At 44.2% G+C, this 20,557-nt stretch overlaps 1 long non-coding RNA gene across 2 annotated transcripts; it reads left to right on the plus strand.

The window, feature by feature from the left end:
• The first annotated feature begins 2,093 nt into the window (after positions 1-2,093).
• On the plus strand, positions 2,094-17,217 carry LOC140210102 (uncharacterized). Of its 2 annotated transcripts, XR_011889154.1 has the most exons (4): positions 2,108-2,489; positions 4,386-4,565; positions 5,436-8,242; positions 14,373-17,217. It is a non-coding gene; the product is annotated as an uncharacterized lncRNA (long non-coding RNA). The 2 variants fall into 2 exon arrangements; XR_011889153.1 differs by lacking the exon at positions 14,373-17,217 and having other exon boundaries at positions 2,094-2,489; positions 5,436-9,799.
• The last annotated feature ends 3,340 nt before the right edge of the window (positions 17,218-20,557 follow it).

Raw genomic sequence — 20,557 nt, forward strand, 5'->3', positions numbered from 1 at the left:
GTGTGTTGCTTGAATCTTGAGTTATTAAGTTAGTCTATTCCATGTGCAAATAAAGAATATTATTTTATGTTTACTAAGACATGGTATAATGCATATTTTTGAAGTCATGAATTTTACCATGAATGCTAGAGATTCTGCAGATGCTGGAAATCCAGACCAACAGAACACTGGAGGAACTCAGCAGATCAGGTGGCACTTATGGAAATGAATAATCAGTCAATGTTTCAGGCCAAGACCCTTCTTCAGGACTGGAAAGGAAGGAGGAAGACACCATAGTAAAAAGTTGGGGGTAGGGAAAGGAGGCTAGCTAGAAGATGATAGGTCAAGCCAGGTGGGTCGGAAAGGTAGAGGGCTGGAATGAAGAGAGTTGACCATAGGAGAAACAGCTGGAGGGTGGGACCCAGGGGAAGTAATAGGCAGGTGAGAAGAGGTAGAAGATCTGAGAGGGTAATAGAGGAATGGGGTGGGGGGCAGATTTTTTTACTGGAAGTTCAAGAAATCGATATTCATGCCATCAGGTTGGAGGTTACCCAGGTGGAATATAAATTGTGCTCCTCCACCCTGAAGGTGGCCCCCTCTTGGTGCATGAGGAGATCATTGACGGACACGTCGGAATGGGAATAGGAATTGGAATTTAAATGTTTGGTCACTGGGAAGTCTGGCTTGTGGTAGATGGTGCAGAGGTGCTCAATGAAGCAGCCCCCCTTCAACATCTAAACAGAATATTTTTAATCTGATGCAGATTAATTTTCCTTGTAAGGAACCAAATTTAAAGTTCAAAGTTAGTTTATTATTGAAGTACATATACTGTATGATACGTTGAGATTCATTTTCTTGCAGGGATTTATAGGAAAATAAAGATTATATATAAACAGAGACAGACAATCAATCCTAATCTCTAATACTCTTCATGTGGAGTTTGCCTGTTCTTCCTATGACTGATCAGAGTTTCTCCAGATGCTCCAGTTTCCTCACACATCCCAGTGATGTGCTGATACATTGAAAATTATCTGTTGATGTGGGTCAGTCAGAATGAGAATCCAGTGTATTACCACTGACTTATATGATGTATTGTTTTGCAGCAACAGTAGATCGCAAGGTACAAAATTACTATAAATTCATCATCATTATTTACCATGTCGTATGACGTGAGTGATCATGATCTTTCCCTGACTAAGATTGTTAGTGGCAAATTTTTCTACAGAAGTGGTTTGCCATTGCCTTCTTCTGGGCAGTGTCTTTACAAGAGGGGTGACCCCAGCCATTATCAATACTCTTCAGAGATTGACTGCCTGGTGTCAGTGGTCACATAACCAGGACTTGTGCACCAGCTGCTCATACGACCATCCACCACCTGCTCCCACGGCTTCACGTGACCCTGATCTGGGGACTAAGCAGATGCTACACCTTGCCCAAGGGTGACCTGCAGGCTAGTGGAGGGAAGGAGCACCTTACACCTCCTTTGGTAGAGACATACCTCCAATCCGCTACCCAGTACTGTAAATTCCAAAATAAATAGTGCAAAAAACAGAATAACGAGGCAGTGTTCACGAGTCCGTGGACCGTTCAGAAACCTGACAGCAGAGGGGAAGAACCTTTTCCTAAAACATCGAGTGTGAGTCTTGAGGCTTCTGTATCTCCTCCCTAATGATAGTAATGAAAAGAGGCCATGTTCTGGTGATAAAAAGTATCAAAAAGAGGGAGGAAGGAGATGGGGAGTGGGATTAATGGGACTGTGCTCTTAGGTGATAGGATTGAATTGATGGACCGAATGGAGTAAGTATTCCTCAAATCTGTTGCTTCGACCAAACACTTGAGCAGATGTCTCCTTCTCTGGCTCAGCATCAAACGCGGTTTGAAAACTGTTCCCATAAAACACTGGAGATATCTTCTTACGTCAGAGATGGGGTGAAAGTACATGCTGTCATTATACAGGAGACACAGCTGTTGAGTGAGGCTAATTTTTACAGAGGTAGACATTAACAATCTTTGATTGCAGGTTGAACTTGAGAAACCACTATTGTGTTGTTAACAAACATAAACCATCCCTGTGTCCACAGATTTCTCAGGGAGTTGAGTCTTTTCAAAATAAATCAGCTGGTCACACCCTTCAAAACAGTGGCCAAAGTCTGTTGTGCAAACATTGTTGAAAGGTTTGCAGATTATTACAGCTGAGGCTTTATAAGGCATTGGCAGACCACACTTGGCATATGCAAGCAGTTTTGGGCCCCTTATCTAAGAAAGTATGTGCTGGCATTGGAGAAGGACTGGGGGGGGGGGTCATGAAAATGATTCTGGGAATGAAAGGGTTAACGTGTGAAGAATGTTTGATGGCTCAGGGCCTGTATTTGCTGGAGTTTAGAAGAATGAAGGGGGAATCCGTTGAAACCTATCAAATATTGAAGGGCATAGTTAGAGTGGACACGGAGAGGATGTTTCCCATCGTGATGGAGTCTAGGACCAGAAGGCGACATCCGTTTAAAACAGAGGTAAGGAGGAACGGAGATGATGAGGGTGGTGGCTCTGCGGTAATCATTGCCACATACAACTGTGGAGGCCAAGTCATTGGGCATACTAAAGCTGAAGTCTATAGGCTCTTGATTAGTAAGAGCATCAAAGGTGGCGGGGAGAAGCAGGAGAATGTGTTTGAGGAGGATAATGAATCAACCACGATGGAATGACAGAGCAAATGGCCTAAATCTGCTCCTATGTCTTATGATCTTATTGTAAACTAACAGAAACCAATGTCAACCTATAACACATGGAAACAGTAAAAAGGCTTAGAGTCATAGAACACCATGGCAGAAAACAGGCCATTCAGCCCATCGGGTCTATGCAATCTGATCTTCTGCCTAATCCCACCTACCTAGATCCAGACCATATCTCTCCAAACCCTTTGCATCTGCAGTCCCTATCCAAATTTCTCTTAAATGTTGAAATCGAGCCCGCATCCATTACTTTTGCTGGCAGCTCGTTCCACATTCTCACCACCCTCTGAATGAAGAAATTCCCCCTCAGGTTCCCATTAAATATCTCATCCTTCATCCAGTTTTCATCTAGTTTTAGTCTCACCCAACCTCGGTGGAAAAAAAGCCTGATTGCATTTACCCTATCTACACTCCTCATAATTTTGTATGCCTCTATCAAATCTCCGCTCAATCTCTTACACTCCAGAATGAGGGGCAATTTGATAGAAGTGTAACTGTTGGGTTTGGCCAGCAAATGTATGTCCAGGGGAAGGCAGCCTCTGGCCCAGCCAAACTGAGAAATCTCATTTGTGTGGATGTTGCGTGATGTGTAGCCCGGTTACAAATCCGAACTGCAAAATATCAGACAGTACACTGTATGCAATTAAACGATTGAACTTTATAAATCTTAATCTGACTATAGGGTTAGTAAAGTAAATAAAAGGAAAAAGGGCCCATTTTAATGAAACAGCCTAATATGCACGTTGGTGCTCACGGATTCGTCCATTCGTTCCCCGTTGACCTCCCCCGAGCGTCGCTGACCGTCAGACCCTCGCTCACTTCATCTCTTGCTGACAAATGACCACGAAATCCCTGCTCTTAGACTCCACAATAAAGAACAACATGCCTCTCATTGGATAGCACACATTCCAAAGCCCTGTTATCTCTAGTCATAACCCAAACATTGCTGCTACAGAGAAACCATTACCTTAGCAGTGGAACATTGCAGAGAGGCCATTACAGTGAAACCTTACTGCGTGTTACAGAAGTATACAAGCAATTGGCATATATTAGTAAGTCCTAAGCTATTCAACCTTTCCCTATAGCTCAGGTCCTCAAGCCCCATAAATATCCTTGTAACTTACTCCAAGTGTAGAGTACTGAGCAAGGGTAGGGCGACTAAGACTTTTGCACAGTACTGTATTTGTCATCATGGAGTGGAGAGTGAGCTTGTGAATCTGTCCAGATCAAAGGAAGCTGGGAATGGCGATAGAGGAGCAACGCGGGAGGTGTGTGGGACAGATGGCAGAGAAGGAGTGCTGGGTGGGCCAGTGACACAGGTGCAGACACACCCCAGCCCTGAGACACCAGGCAAGGTCATTTGATTTCCAAACAATTGGTTTATTAATCATTACAGATTGTCTCCCTGGTGATTCCCACTCCCTCCCCTCTCCCCAACCATGATTCCCCTCTCCCTGACTCCTTCCCACTCTCAGTCCACAATAGAGACCCATATCAGAATCAGGTTTATCATCACCCACATATGTCATGAAATTTGCTTTTACTTTTGTAGCAGCAGCTACAGTTCAATACATAAAATTACTACAGTACTGCACAGAAGTCTTAGGAACCTTAGCTATGTGCCTAAGACCTTTAAACATTGCTGTAAACATTTGCTGATGACACAACTGTTGGCAGAATCTCAGACGATGACAAGAAGTTACACAGGAGTGAGATAAATCAGCTGGTTGAGTGGAGTCGCAACGACAACCTTGCACTCAACGTCAGTAAGACCAAGGAATTGATTGTGAACTTCAGGAAGGGGAAGTCGAGGGAACACACTCACCAGTCCTCATCGAGGGATCAGCAGTGAAAAGGGTAAGCAAGTTTTTGGGTATCAACAGCTCTGAAGATCTACAGTTCTGTGCAAAAGTTTTAGGCACATGTAAAAATATACTGTAAAGCGAAGATGCTTTCAAAAGAATGAAATGGAAAGTTTCTAAATATCAAAAAAAATACTATAAAGAGCAATAACAGTAAAAAAAACCTAAATCAAATCAACTTTGTATCTTTGCTTCTGTCTCTCCAGGTAATCCCAGACAGACTCAATGATACTGAGATCAGGACTCAGCGGAGATCATATCTGAAGCTATGTAAGAAATCCAGGGTGCCTAAGACTTTTTCACAGTACTGTATGTCAGTGCTAATAAAGCTTATTCTGATGATTCTGACTGTGAACCAAAAGTGCACTGTCAAGGTTCAGTCAGAGGCATTTCAAGTTCAGTTTATTGTCATGTGAACAAATACGTTGATGTACAGGTGCAATAAAAAATTTGCTTGCAGCAGCATTACAGGCACACACCAGTATGAGATAGGACGAGACCCTTCCACGGACCAGAAATGTTGGTTGTCACAGTAGTAGAGCAGTTAGCGCGATCCCTTTGCAGCGCCAGCAATTGTCGATTTGGGTTTCCGTTACCGCCACTGTCCGCAAGGATTTTATACGTTCTCCCCATGACCGCGTGGGTTTCCTCCGGGTGCTCTGGTTTCCTCCTGTATTACAAGGACGAGCAGTGATAGTTTGGGTTAGTGAGCTGAGTCTATGCTATGTTAGTGACACCTGTGAGTTGCTCAGCGCAATCCTCAGACTGTGTCGGTCGTCAACGCAAAACGGCGCACTTCACCACGTTTTGATGTTTCACTGTACATGTGACAGAGTAACCTAATCTTTATCTTTTCCCTCTACAGATGCTGACTGGCCTGCGGAGTTCCTCCAGCTCTTAGTGTGTTGCTGTCAAACAGCTGTCACCTGGTAGGTCAGGGTCAGAGTTGAAGAGCAGGAGAAACCTCAGTGGATGAAGGATCTCGATCCACCCAAAACGTTGATACATCTCTCTCCATGGATGCCGACTGACCCACTGGGTCTTTTGCTCCAGGTTCCAGCGTCTGCAGTTTCCTGTGTCTATATCTACTGAAACAGTGTTTGAAGTCATAGCAGCAAAGTATTGGAGTGGAAGTGCCTACAAAGGACTGTGAGAACAGCCGAGGAGATCATAGGGGTCTCCCTACCATCTATCGGGGACACTTATCAGGACTTTGTACTGTCAGGCATCCCACCCACCCATCCAACATCCTCATCAGGCAGGAGGCTCTGATGCATAAAGACAAGAACGATCTTGTCGGGAAACAGCTACCTCCCTCAGGCCGTTAGGCTTCTGAACTCCCTGCCGCATCACAGTTGAAGCGTCACCAGATAATTGGTTCTGTACCTTACAATACTTAATTTATGCACTTTACTTTGTTTATCTATGCGTAATTCATTTGTAGATTTAGTTCCTACTTTCCTAAGTTATTGTGTGTCATATGTGTGTTATGTGTTGTGTGTGCTATGCTTTACACCCTAGTCCAGAGAAACATTATCTCATTTGCTGCTATACATGTAGTTGTAGTCATACCTTATTGATCCCAGGGGAAATTGGTTTTTGTTACAGTTGCACCATAAATAATTAAATAGTAATAAAACCATAAAGAGTTAAATAGTAATATGTAAATTATGCCAGGAAATAAGTCCAGGACCAGCCTATTGGCTCAGGGTGTCTGACCTTCCAAGGGAGGAGTTGTAAAGTTCGATGGCCACAGGCAGGAATGACTTCCTATGACGCTCTGTGCTGCATCTCGATGGAATGAGTCTCTGGCTGAATGTACTCCTGTGCCTAACCAGTACATTATGTAGTGGATGGGAGGCATTGTCCAAGATGGCATGCAACTTGGACAGCTTCCTCTTTTCAGACACCACTGTCAGAGAGTCCAGTTCCATCCCCACAACATCACTGGCCTTATGAATGAGTTTGTTGATTCTGTTGGTGTCTGCTACCCTCAGCCTGCTGCCCCAGCACACAACAGCAAACATGATAGCACTGGCCACCACAGACTCGTAGAACATCCTCAGCATCGTCCGGCAGATGTTAAAGGACCTCAGTCTCCTCAGGAAATAGAGACGGCTCTGACCCTTCTTGTAGACAGCCTCAGTGTTCTTTGACCAGTCCAGTTTATTGTCAATTCGTATCCCCAGGTATTTGTAATCCTCCACCATGTCCACACTGACCCCCTGGATGGAAACAGGGGTCACCGGTACCTTAGCTCTCCTCAGGTCTACCACCAGCTCCTTAGCCTTTTTCACATTAAGCTGCAGATAATTCTGCTCACGCCATGTGACAAAGTTTCCTACCGTAGCCCTGTACTCAGCCTCATCTCCCTTGCTGATGCATCCAACTATGGCAGAGTCATCAGAAAACGAAATGATAATTAAATGACAATAAACTGGACTTGGACTAGAGTTAAAGTTAAATAGCTTTGCAACAGAATATAAATTAACAAAACACATGTTCTGTTACTGGAATGTGAATATTTATTTATCTGGATACATTCAGCTCCCTTGGCATCGTTCCTGTAGACTCACTCAAATACTTGTCTAGATTTGATTTAACACTCCCAGGAAAACATCACAAAGGGCCCATTTATATCTCCAGATGAGAACAGTGAACGTACGGGTTTGGCAGGACAGGGGGGTTGTTAGATTGATGAGGCAACTCATTGTTTTGGAACAAAGAGAGAAAACCTGATGGGAAAAGTTGAATAATCAACACCGAGCTCACTGTATAAAGTGAATTAAGGCACAAAATAACTCATGCTTCCTGAAATAATTCAGCTGGAAATGAGTGATTGACGTTCCAAACTACAGCAAAGCAGTGAGGGTATCAAAATCCCATTTCCTGTCTGTTTGTGTGAGTATGGCCGGGAGGCTTGGAAGAAGCCAGCTGTTGTTTTGGACGGTTGCAGCCCAAGCCTCGATTTATTACGAATTATATCTGAGCACCGACTATTTCCAGTAATTCTGGGCGTGTGGAGTTTCCACTTCTTGTTTAGGTTGCGGCCCTGCCAAATATAGGAGTCTCTGTGAACACAGGGACGGACACTCAGCAGAAAAACACTGCTGTTTCTTCAGAGATTTTCTTTCAGCAAAACAATGGAGTTTCACTGAGCAGAATATTTTCTTTACCATTTTCTCCTCCATTCCCTTTCTGGGATGTGGTTTCAGGATGACTGGCAAAGTAGCTTTGCTTTACGTCAGTGACAAGTAGGTGAAATTCCACGCAGAATGAGACTTTTTATTTTAATGAACTCTATCTTGATATTTTTGCGCTTTTTTTGCACTACTTATTTATTTTACATTAAAAATATATACATAGACAGTATATGGATTTGTGTGTATATGTTTGTGTCTATACATTTTTATATTTCGTAATTTATTTGTTTATTGAGATACAGCACAGAATTGGCCCCTCCAACCCTTCGAGCCACACCATCCAGCAACTTCCGAATTAACCCCAGCCTCATCACGGGACAATTTCCAATAGCCAGTTAACCTACCAACCCATATGTTGTTGGATTGTGGGAGGAAACCGGAGTACTTGGAGGAAACCCACACAGTCATGGGGAGAACGTACAAGCTCCTTTTAGGAGGCAGCAGGAATTGAACCCAGGTCGCCTGTACAGTTAAGTGTTGTGCTAACCACCGTGCTACCACACCACCCCTGGAGTGGTATGGGTCTAATGTGGGCAGATGGGATGGGCATGGACAAGATGGGCTGAGGGGACTGTTTATGTGCTCTTTACTCTAAACTTTCTTGTTACAGTATGCCATTTCCCTGAGAGAGCATCCATTCGTTATGTGACGTGTCATATGACTTGGGCGGTCATGGTCTTTTCCATGACCATGATTGTCCTTGCCAAATTTAATAGTTTGCCATTGCCTTCCTCGGGGCAGTGTCTTTACAAGACGGGTGACTTCAGCCATTATCAATACTCTTCAGAGGTTGTCTGCCTGGCGTCACTGGTCACAAAACCAGGAATTGTGATATGCACTAGCAGCTCATATGACCATCCACCACCTGCTCCCATGGTTTCATATGACACTGACCGGGGGTGTGGGGGGGAGAAGAGCTAAGGAGGTGCTACACCTTGCCCAAGGGTGACCTGCAGGTTAGCGGAGGGAAGGAGCACCTCACACCTCCTTTGGTAGAGATGTATCTCCACCCTGACACCCCAAGAGATAAACATAATAAATCAGTTAATCTCCAAATGATTACCGTAACTACAAACCAGTCTTTCTCAAATCATGAACCTGGGCACGAAGATCCTTCTGCATCTCAGAGCTCTGCAAATCCTCTCAGTAAGACATCATCCTTTCCTTTGCTGTCAAAATTGGCTATTTCACGTTTTCCCACCATTCACCAGCACTCGGCCCACTCACTGAACCTGTCCCTCTGTAGCCTTCTCTTCCATCTTCACCAATTACTTTCCCACCCGCCTCTGATATCAGTAAATTTAGTAAACATGCCCCCAGTCCTTGTATCCACGTCATTTACGTAAATTGTAGAAAGGTGGAAGCCCCATCGTCAATGCCTGTGGCATACCGCTTGTCACAGTTTTCACCAATCTTGTTCAATTCCTGCCATTATTTGTAAAGGTATGTTGGCGCCGGAAGCGTGGAAAGCCTTGCGGGCTGCCCCAGCACAATCCTCACTGATTTGGTTTGATGCAAATGATGCATTTCACTGTATGTTTCGAAGTTTTAATCTACAGGTGACAAATAAAGCTAATCTTTAATCTTCTAACCTGGAAAAGATCCAGTAATGCCTACTTTATTTCACCTGTCAGTCACCCTGTCTCCATTCAATCTGACATGTTACCTTCTACTCTGCGGGTTTTCATTTGCTGCAATTAACATGTCAAATGCCATCTGATCCCTGAATGGACATTGAACCCATGAACACTACCTCAATACTTCTTTTGTGCTACTTATTTAATTTTACTATTATGAATAATAGTTAATAGAATAATAGAATTATATATATTTACTGTAATTGATCTTTTTCTTTCTATTATTATGTATTGCAATGTACTGCTGCCACAAAGGCAACAAATTTCACAATATGTGCCGGTGATATTAAATTTGATTATGATTCTTATTCTGATTCTAGAGATAAAAGTAGAGGAAACAACCAGTTCCCCTTTACCCTCAGCACGTCCTACTTTTTCAATGTTTTATACCAAGTTAAACTTTATTCTTAATAAAAATGTTTACAAGAATAAGCTTTTTCACTCTTACATTCCTAGACAATGTGTTAAGTAGAGTTTTATTACACTCCTTAAAGCCAGTAGGACTGTTGCCACTCGTGTGGTCCCCTGGGGTGATACACTACTACAGTAATTGAGGGGCTTTCTCACCCAACCCAGACCCTCCTTGTCCAGTAGCGGAGGGACCCTACACTGCGGTCTTTCTCCACTGAGCCCTTGCAGTGTCTGCACTGAGCTTCAGTGCGTCGCTCAGCACCTACACCTGCAGCCAGTCAGCAGCATTCCAATACGGACATCTCAACGTGCTGACAGACCAACAAGCTTCTGACAGACCAAAGGGCATCTCTGACCAAGTTGATGATCTTCCAGCCGCACTTGACGTCCTTCTCTGTGTGTGTGTGTGTGTGTGTGTGTGTGTGTGTCCCAGAGAATAGCCCATAAATCAGAGAGTCCTCTGACAATGCAGTTGTTCTGGGTGAACCATAACACAGACCCTTGCATCTTTCTCCACTCAAAATACTCCAGAAAGTTGGTTAAGAGATTTTCCATTCACAAAACCAAGTTAGTTTTGCCTGACGTCCTGGAATTTTTATGAACACCTTTAACAAGAGCTTCCTACATGCTTTCCGTTGTTAAATTCCTTCTTCTTCTTCTACTTCCCGTTACACCGCTGGCGTTTAGGGCAGCAATGAAGGTCCTCCATCTCTGGGAGTGCGCAGGCTTCCATCATCATGTCAGTAACTCGGGTCCTTCATGATGGATGCAGCCTTTTATCAGGCACCACCCCTTGAAGATGCCCTGGATGCTGGGGAGGCTAGTGCCCAAGATGGAGCTGACTGAGTTTACAACTTTCAGCAGCAGCTTATTTCATTCCTGAGCAGTACCAACCCCCTCCCCCATTACTTTGATGTACCGTACATGTGACAAATAAATAAGGCTAATCTTTTAATGATCCATATGGACGGATTGCAAGCCAAGCTTTTCACTGTACTTTGGAACATGTGACAATAACAAACCAATTCCAGTCTCATTCACCATGTATAGAATGGGCACGGATTGGGTGTTCACCCACCTGGGGATGATTATCAGAATCAGAATCAGGTTTATTATCACTGGTGTATGTCATGATGTCATGAAATGTGATGTTTTGCAGCAGCAATACAGTGCCATATATAAAATATACTATAACTTAAACTAAGAAATATATATAGGTACTGAAGCCTACAGGCACAGACTCAATGATTCCGGAACAGCTTCTTCCCCTCTGCCATCAAATTTCTGAATGGACATTGAACCCATGAACACTACCTCACTACCTTTTTTTAATTTCTATTTTTTCACTATTTGTTTAATTTAACTAACATAGATACTGTAATTCACAGTTTTTTTTCCCTGTTATTATGTATTGCATTGTACTGCTGCTGCAAAAACAACAAATTTCACAATATAAGCTGCTGGTATTCAACCGGATGCTGATACATATAGTGAACCCACAAGACATATAACATACACAGCAGATTACCATAAATAAATGATTGAAATATAACTCAAGATGCATGTAGCACAGATAAACAGTAAACAGTGCATGATACATTAGACAGCATGCTGACTTAGTGACGAGACCCCAGTTGTGGCATGTCTATTCAGAAATCTGATGGCGGAGGAAACGACGCTGTTCCTAAAAATGCTGAGTGTGTCTTTAGTCTCTTTGGACTCCTGTCCCTCCTCCCTGATGGTAGATTTGAGAAGAGGACATGTCCTGGGTGGTCAGGGATCCCTAATGATGGATATCACCTTTTTGAGGCATCGCCCTCTCCACTGTCACTTCCAATAGACCTTAGGGCACAGGTTTTAACAGGTCTGCGGTGACCAATTAGCCTTCTTGACCTTCTACCATCTGGACATCAGTCCTTCCTGCAGCTGTTACTGCACAGCTGTTGATGCTGACCTCTTATCTTGCTCTGGCAGAACTTGCATTTCCTTATTTGGAGTTCTGTTTTAATCATTCACAGAGGCTCCCCAACTCGCTGGCGGCTGTCAGTCAGCTTTCACTGTGCAGCTTCCAGCAGAGGTAAAGCTGTGATGCTTACGTAAGGCCAGAAGACATTGGAGCAGAATTAGGCCAAAAGGGCTGCATCCATCATTAAGGACCCGAGTCTCTTTCACCATTCGATCATGGCTGATTTATTATCCCCCTCCACCCCATTCTCCATCTTCTCCCATTTATCTTTCATCATCATCATCACGTGCCGTGTTGTATGACATCATCATTACGTGCCAGGTCGTATGATGTGGGCGATCATGGTCTATGACCGTGATTGTTCTTGGCAAATTTTTCTACAGAAGTGGTTTGCCATCGCCTTCTTCTGGGCAGTGTCTTTACAAGATGGGTGACCCCAGCCATTATCAATACTCTTCAGAGATTGCCTGCATGGCATCTGGGATCGCATAACCAGGACTTGTGATATGCACCGGCTGCTCATACGACTAACCATCACCGGCTCCCGTAGCTTCATGTGACCTTGACCAGGGGCCAAGCAGGTACTACGCCTTGACCAAAGGTGACCTGTGGTAGAGACATATCTCCAGCCCACCCCCACCGTAACCTTGGATGCCCTTAATAATCAAGAACTTATCAAACTACAATTGAAATATACCCAGTGAATTGGCCTCAACAGCTGTCTATGGCAATGAATTCCACAGATTCACCACCCTCTGACTAAAGAAATTCCTCCTCATCTCTGTTCTAAAGTAACGTCCCTCTATTCTGAGGCTGTGCCCTCTGGTCCTAGACAGCCCCATTACAGGAAACATCCTCTCCACATCCACTTTATCCGGGCCTTTCAATATTTGCTTGGTTTCAGAAAGATTCCACCCTCCCCCCATTCGTCTGAACTCCAGTGAGTACGGGCCCAGAGCCATCAAACATGCCTCATATGTTAACCCTTTCATTCCCTTTTTCATATAGAATCAGAATCAGAATCCTTTATTATCGCCAAGTATGTGGACACATACAGGGAATTTGATGCTGGTTTCCCTGAGCTCTCGCTGTACAGAATCAAAAAGCAAACAAAACAATAGTGCAAATAATCGTGAACTAATACAATGAGGTGTACCTGTGTATGTACAGGTGGACTTGGTTTATAACAGACTGAAATTCAAGTGTTCATAAGACTGATGGCATACGGAAAGAAACTGTTCTTGTACCTATTTGTCCTGGCATACAGTGATCTAAAGCGCCTACCAGAAGGAAGGAGTTGGAACAGGTGGTGTCCAGGGTGTGATGGGTCTACAATGATGCTGCTTGCTCGCTTCCTGACTCTAGATGCAGATTAAGTCCTGGATCGAGGGCAGCTTCACACCAATAATCCTTTCCCCAGCCCTGACAGTTCTTTGGAGTCTATTCTTGTCTTGTTTGGTAGCTGATCCAAACCAGACAGTGATGGACGAACAGAGAACAGACTGGATTGATCATATAATTGATTATTCTTGTAAACCTCCTCTGGACTTTTACGTACGGGGAGAGCTTACACTGTGTAGTCAGTGCTCTAACAACACCACGGCACTTGGAGGCATCCAAAGGAAAGGTAGCGAAGAGCCAAGGTGAGCCCTGGTAAAATACCATATCTCTCACTGAGTGTCTGAGGCACTGTACATTTTCGGCAGCTTTTACTCATTATTCTGCACTAGGGGCTCTGCAGATCCAGAGAATCACACACACAAAATGCTGGAGCAACTCAGCAGGTCAGGCAGCATCTATGGAGAGGAATGAACAGACGGCATTTTAGGCCCAGGCCCTTCATCAGGACTGGTGCGTTACATTTTATTTCGCTTTGTTATTTTTTTAACCATATTGGAGCTCAATGCACTGTGTAATGATTTGATCTGTATGAACAGTATGCAAAACAAGCTTTTCACTGCATCAAAGTGCACGTGACAATCATAAGCCAATTCCAATCCACAAACTTAACTGAGCGTGGATCAAACATAAGTGACACAACAAAATAAACACAACACACCCAGACAAGAGGACAGAGAAAATAAATACGCATGACACGTTGGAGGAACTCAGCAGGTCAGGCAGCATCCGTGGAAACAAACAGTCAACGTTTTGGGTTGGAACCCTTCGTCAGGACTGAAGAGGGAAGGGGCAGAGGCCCTGTAAAGAAGGTGGGGGGAGGGTGGGAAGGAGAAGGCTGGTAGGTTCCAGGTGAAAAACCAGTAAGGGGAAAGATAAAGGGGTGGGGGAGGGGAAGCAGGGAGGGGATAGGCAGAAAAGGTGACGAAGGAATAGGGGAAAACACAATGGGTAGTAGAAGAACGCGGAACCATGAGGGAGGTGTTAGGCAGCTGGGGGAGGGGGCAGAGTGAAACTGGGATAGGGGAAGGGAGGGGAGGGAATTACCGGAAGTTGGAGAATTCAATGTTCATGCCAAGAGGCTGGAGCCTACCCAGACGGTATATGAGAGAAAATAAATGTAGTCTGAAATATGTACAGTATGTTCTTCCCCACCACTCTGACCATGCTCCCTCTCACCTCTACAGAAGCAAGAAGGTACAGAAGCCTCAGGTCCCACATCACCAGCTTCAGGAACAGTTACTACTGTATATCCATCAGGCTCCAGACCAACTTGGATAATTTCACTCACCTCAACTCTGAACTGTTTCCTATGCATTGGAGTTCTTATATCAGGCAATGATGCAACCAGTCAGAATGTCTTCCACTATACTTCTGTATTACATTTACAAGGAGCATCGCAACAAGGAACCAGCATCCACCCAGGCCTTGATCTAGTCTCATTTCTACCATCAGGCAGGAGGTACAAGAGTATCAGGTCCCACATCACCAGCTTCAGGGACAGTTATTACCCTACAACCCATCAGGCTCCTGGACCAGCGTGGAATAATTTCACTCACCTCAACTCTGAACTGATCTCACAACCTCCAGACTCACTTTCAAGGACTCTACAACTCATGTTCTCAGTACTTTTTTTTTATTCGCACAGTTTGTCTTCTTTTGCACATTGGTGGCAGCCGTCGTTTATGTATAGTTTTTCATAAATTCTATCGTACTTCTTTTCCACAAGAAAATGAATCTCGGTAGTACCTGATGGTACATAAACACTTTGATAATAAAAGTCCTTTCAGTTGGTATTCGGGGTTTTCAGGTCATTTCAGGAACCTGATGGCCATGGGAAGACACTGTGTTGAACCTGGAGGTGTGGGTCTTCAGGCTCCTGTATCTCCTGTCTAATGGCACCAATGAGAAGTGGGTTGTGGCTGATGGGTCTCCCTGTTATAGACATTGATATGGAAGAGTGTTTTCAAAGAATAGCAGAGGTGTTAAACCAGCATTGCAGGAATAGATTATCTGCACAGCGATACATTACAGGAAGTTCGCTGTGTGCAAACATTTGAGAATAGGTCCTCCTTTGGAGCAAAGGTCAGATTTCATTGGTTGAAACTACGCTGGGTTTTCCAGAGGAAGTGAAAGGCAAGTTTTTTTCCTGACAGTTATCTGTCGCTGAGGGTTACCCCAAACTTCCTCAAAGAGGCTGGCGGCTTGTGTGAACTGAGCTGAAAATTTTCGCCGAGGGAACACACGGCATGAATGTCATAAAAAATACCCTACTGTTCTGCTTACGTTTTCCTATATCACGCTTCCAAAGCGTTCAGCACAGTGTGCTGAAGACTCAAAACAAAATTAGCTGGATAAACCATTGTTTTATTTAACTTGGTAAAATGTCAAAAGTTGCTCAATGCTCCAAGTGGAAAATATGACAAGAGTTGTTCTATCTAACTGAACAAATCCTGTCATCAAATACAACATTATTCATGCAATTGGAACCCCGTCAAAAATACTTGTTCGAGAATGTTGACTGTGAGTTTAAGCAATACATCAAAGTTTGTCCTTTCAAGAGTGCAGAGATAAGAAGTGTCCAGCCCCAGTTTTAATGTCACTACTGTTGACCAATACTACCAGACACAGGTTGTAAGGGCACTGAGGTCACTGGTCACAAGTTGGGCCTTATTTTTAGGCTGGTAAACAAGTTTCTTAAATTATAAGGGGCATAGATAGGGTAGACAGAAGCTTTTTCTCAGGGTATCAAGCAAAAACGGAACACAGGTTTAAGATGACCATAAACAGAAGACCATAAGATATAGGAGCAGAATTAGGCCATTTGGCCCATTGAGTTTGCTTTGCCACTTCATCAGGGCTGATCTATTCTCCTGCCTCCTCTGCATAACCCTTCATGCCCTGACTAATCAAGAATCTATTAACCTCTGTCTTAAACATACTCATTGACTTGGCCTCCACAGCCGCCTGTGGCAATGAATTCCACAGATTCACCACCCTTTGGCTAAAGAAATTCCTCCTTATTTTCATTTTAAATGCATGCCTCTCTATTCTGGGGCTGCGTCTTCCGGATTTAGACTCCCCACCACAGGAAACATCATCTCCACATCCACTCCATTGAGGTATTCCGACATTTGGTAAGTCTTAATGAGATTCTCTCCTTGGTCTTCTGAATTTCAATGAGTACATGCCCAGAGCCAGCCTCATACATTAACTCTTTCGTCCCCAAGATCACTGTAATAGACCTCCTCTGGCTCCTCTCCAGTGCCAGCACATCCTTTGTAGATAAGGGGACCAAAACTGCTCACAATACTCCAAGTGCAAATTCATAAGGTATACACCAATACCTTATGAAGTCCCAGCATTACATTCTTTCTGCAATTTTCTAGTTCTCTTGAAATAAATGCATTTGCCTTCCTAACCACTAACTCAAACTGCAATGTGAGAGGAAGGAATTTAACCACATATGGAACATGCTGCCAGAGGAGGTGGTAGAATCTGATATAATTGTTATGTTTAAGGCAGAAGCTTAAATGGGGAAAGTGTAGAAGGAAACATACGTAACAGAGGCCAATGGAATTAGAGTGGTTGAGCATGAACATCAGAATGGATATGATTGGCCAAATGGCCTGTTCTGTGACGTAAGGGTCTACGACTCTAAATGCCTGAAAGCAGAAAATGCTGTGCTTGAATACTTTGTTTTTGTGTATATTTCTGCTCCCTAAAAAATGTGAGAAAATCGTCATTTGCACAGTTAAAGGTCAATGCCTCTAGCCACCGAACTTCCCCAACCACTTCCTGCAGGAGTAGATCCCACTCCCCCACTGTCCTCTGCCGAAGAGGCTCCTTCCAAATTCGCGTGCGTGGAAGTTCTCAAACCTCCTCACCTTGCCCACTTTGGAGAGGGCCATTCCCCTGGGCTCCCATTCTGCGAAAACGACTGCCTCTTTCTGCCGAAGGGTTTTGGCCCGAAACGCCGACTGTACAACCGACGTTTCAGGCCGAGACTCTTCAGCAGGACTGGAGAAAAGAAAAAGATGAGTAGATTTAAAAAGGTCGGGGGAGTGGGAAGAGAAATACAAGGTGGTAGGTGATATTGGGAGGGGGAGGGGTGAAGTAAAGGGCGGGGAAGTTGATTGTTGGAAGAGATACAGGGCTGGAGATGGAGGAGTCCAATAGGAGGGAACTGAAGGCCATGGAAGAAAGAAAAGGGGGAGGAGCACCAGAGGGAGGCAATAGTCCCATCTCCCCCTTTACCAGTCCCCATCCCTTTTTCCCTCTCTCACCTTATCTCTTTGCCTGTCCATCACCTCCCTCTGGTGCTCCTCCCCCATTTTCTTTCTCACTCCCAAGTACTCGGCAACTCAGACATTCCCACTCAACGTTATTTATCTTTTTGTAGTTTGCACAATTTGTCTCCTTTTACACATAGGTTGTCAGATTTTGTTTATTTATAGTTTTTTCTTAAATTCCATTGCATTACTTGAAAATGAATCTCAGGGTTGTATATGGTGACGTTTTTGTACTTGGATAATAAATTTACTTTTGCTTTGACTAATATGGAGCTGTGCTGTGCAGAAAATGTGCTGAGCTTTTGAACCTGATTGCTGAATGAAACTCTGTGGCACAGAGAAAGAACTTTAGTTGTGAGAAACTTCTACGGAATCAGCAGATTCTTGAACGTTACAAATACTCAATCCAGTTTTATTCTCGTGCGATGTCCTAGAAATTGCTCTGGATGTCTCGTGGCTACACTAACAACAGTCACTAAAATAAGAACGTTATCTGGTTACCGGTCACGTTGACCTTTGTGGGGAGCTTAGCTGTGTACAGATTGCATGTTAGATAGTTACAAAAGTGGCTAAGCTTTAAAGAGTTCCAATACATCATGGGAACATCCCTCGCCACCACTGGTAGTATCTACAGGAGCCGCTGCTTCAATAAGGCAACATCCGGCGTCAAGAATCCCCACCGTCAGGGCCATGCCATCTTCTCACAATTACCATCGGGCAGGAGGTACAGAAGCCTGAAGTTCCTTACCACCAGGTTCAAGAGCAAACAGTCCCCTGAAACCATTCGGTTCTCGAACCAACTGACAAAATCCCAATCACCGTGACTACCTTGATCACCTTGCATTAAAATTGACTTTATTGTTCTAATTGTGTTCTTTCTTGTAAAAATAACATATAATTAGTGCTTTTTATTGTGAACGCTGCTTATCTCACGCTCTGTGCCTGAGATGCTGCTGTAAGTAAGTTTTCCATTGCACCTGAGCACACAGGTACTCGTGCTTATGACAATAAACTCCGCATTGACCTTGAGGTCTTCACAGGCTGGGACAGCTTCAGAGTACAACAGATTTTATAAAATTGTAGGGCACAAAATGCTGGAGGGTCTCAGCCAGTCGGACAGCATCTATGGAGGGAAATAGGCAGTTGACGTTTTGGATTGAGACCTTTCATCTGTAGTGGTCGTGTCCAAAGATGCTGCCTGTCCCACTGAGTTCCTCCAGCATTTAGATTGTTGCTCCAGGCACTAGCATCTCTTGTGTCTCAATTTATAAAATTCCAAGCTTTTCCTTCAAATGAATTATTCTGAGGGTGATATCTTTGTGTTGGGCTTCAGCTGGAGAACGCTTACTTCAAATGGGCATTTGCTTCTGCGTGAAGAGGTGAATTGGATTGAATTGTCTTTATTTCTTACGTCCTTCAGATACATGAGGAGTAAAAGTCTTTATGTTACATTCCCGTCTAAATGTGCAGTGTTGCAATCATAGTAATTTATAATAAATAGAACAGTCAATATAACATAGGAATACACTCAGATCAGCGTGAGTTCATCAGTCTGATGGCCTGGTGGAAGAAGCTGTCCCGGAGCCTGTTGGTCCTGGCTTTTATGCTGCGATACCATTTCCCAGATGGTAGCAGCTGGAGTAGATTGTGGTTGGGGTGACTCAGGTCCCCAATGATCCTTCGGGCCCTTTTCTTACACCTGTCTTTGTAAATGTCCTGACCACTCTCTGCCAAATCCTGCGATTAAGTGTTTGAACAGAGAACAGAGCAGCACAGGAATAGATCTTTGACCCTCAATGTTGGGCCAAACTCACTATCATCACTGTGTCGTATGACATAGGCCATCATGAGTTTTTTTCATGACTATGATTGTTCTTGGCAAATTTTTCTGCCATTGCCTCCTTCTGGACAGTGTCCTTACAAAGACGGGTGACCCCAGCCATTATCAATGCTCTTCAGAGGTTGTCTGCCTGGTGTCACATAGCCAGGACTTGTGACCTGCACCGGCTGCTCATACGACCATCCACCACCTGCTCCCATATCTTCACCTCACCCCGATCGATGGGGGGGGGCTAAGCAGGTGCTACACCTCGCCCAAGGGTGACCTGCAGCCAGAACCAAATGCAATTCTCCAGATGTGGCCCAAACAGGGTTTTTTAAAAATAAATCTGCAACATTAGAGCGTGTGCCTTGGGTTGTGCGAGCTAGGGCTTTACTCTTTGGAGTGGAGGAGAATGGGAGGTGACTTGGTAGAGTCACAAGACGATAAGAGGGTAGAGATTGAGTGGACAGGCAGAACCCGTTTCCCAGGGAGGAATTTGGCTAATATGAGGGAGCACAACTTTTAAACGTTTGGAGGAAAGTGTAAGGAGGCACGTTAGAGGTAGGTATTTTACACAGAGAGTGGTGGGTGTGTGGAACGCACTGCCAGGGGTAGTGGTAGAGGCAGATGCATTTGGGACATTTAAGAGATTCTTAGACAGGCACATGGATGGGTAGAAAACTGGAGGGCTACGTGGGAGGGAAGGGTTAGATTGACCTTGGAGCTGGTTAAAGGGTTGGTATAACATTGTGGGACAAGGGCCTGTACTCCTATAACAGGCAGGCAGAACTGAATGCAATACTCGGGCTGATGTGGCCAAACCAGAGTTTTTATAAAATTGCAGGATAACTTCCAGAATCTTGAACTCAATTCCTTGACTAGTAAAGGAAAGCATTGATAGATCCTTGATGATCGGTCAGGCCATGAAGTGATACGGGGCAGGAGATTGGGGCTGGGAGGAAAAATGGATCAGCCATGATGAAATGGCAGAGCAGACTTGATGGGCCAAATGGCCCAATTCTGCTCCTGTGTCTATGGTCTTATGGTCTAGTATGTTCGATTTACCACACTGACAACCTGTGGTGAGAAACCTGCATTTAACTGCACGATTGGAGCAGGGCCGGAAAAGGTTAATATTTTTCACAGCTGAGGGGGCTGTATCCTTGTTCTCGAAGCAGCTCTCTCTGTTTGGCCACAGCCTGATAACATCAGCGATTAGCTGTTTCTAAATTAAAAGGTTGACTGTGACCAGAAGGCA

This window comes from Mobula birostris, chromosome 14 (assembly GCF_030028105.1).
Source record: "Mobula birostris isolate sMobBir1 chromosome 14, sMobBir1.hap1, whole genome shotgun sequence".
Taxonomy (NCBI): Eukaryota; Metazoa; Chordata; class Chondrichthyes; order Myliobatiformes; family Myliobatidae; genus Mobula; species Mobula birostris.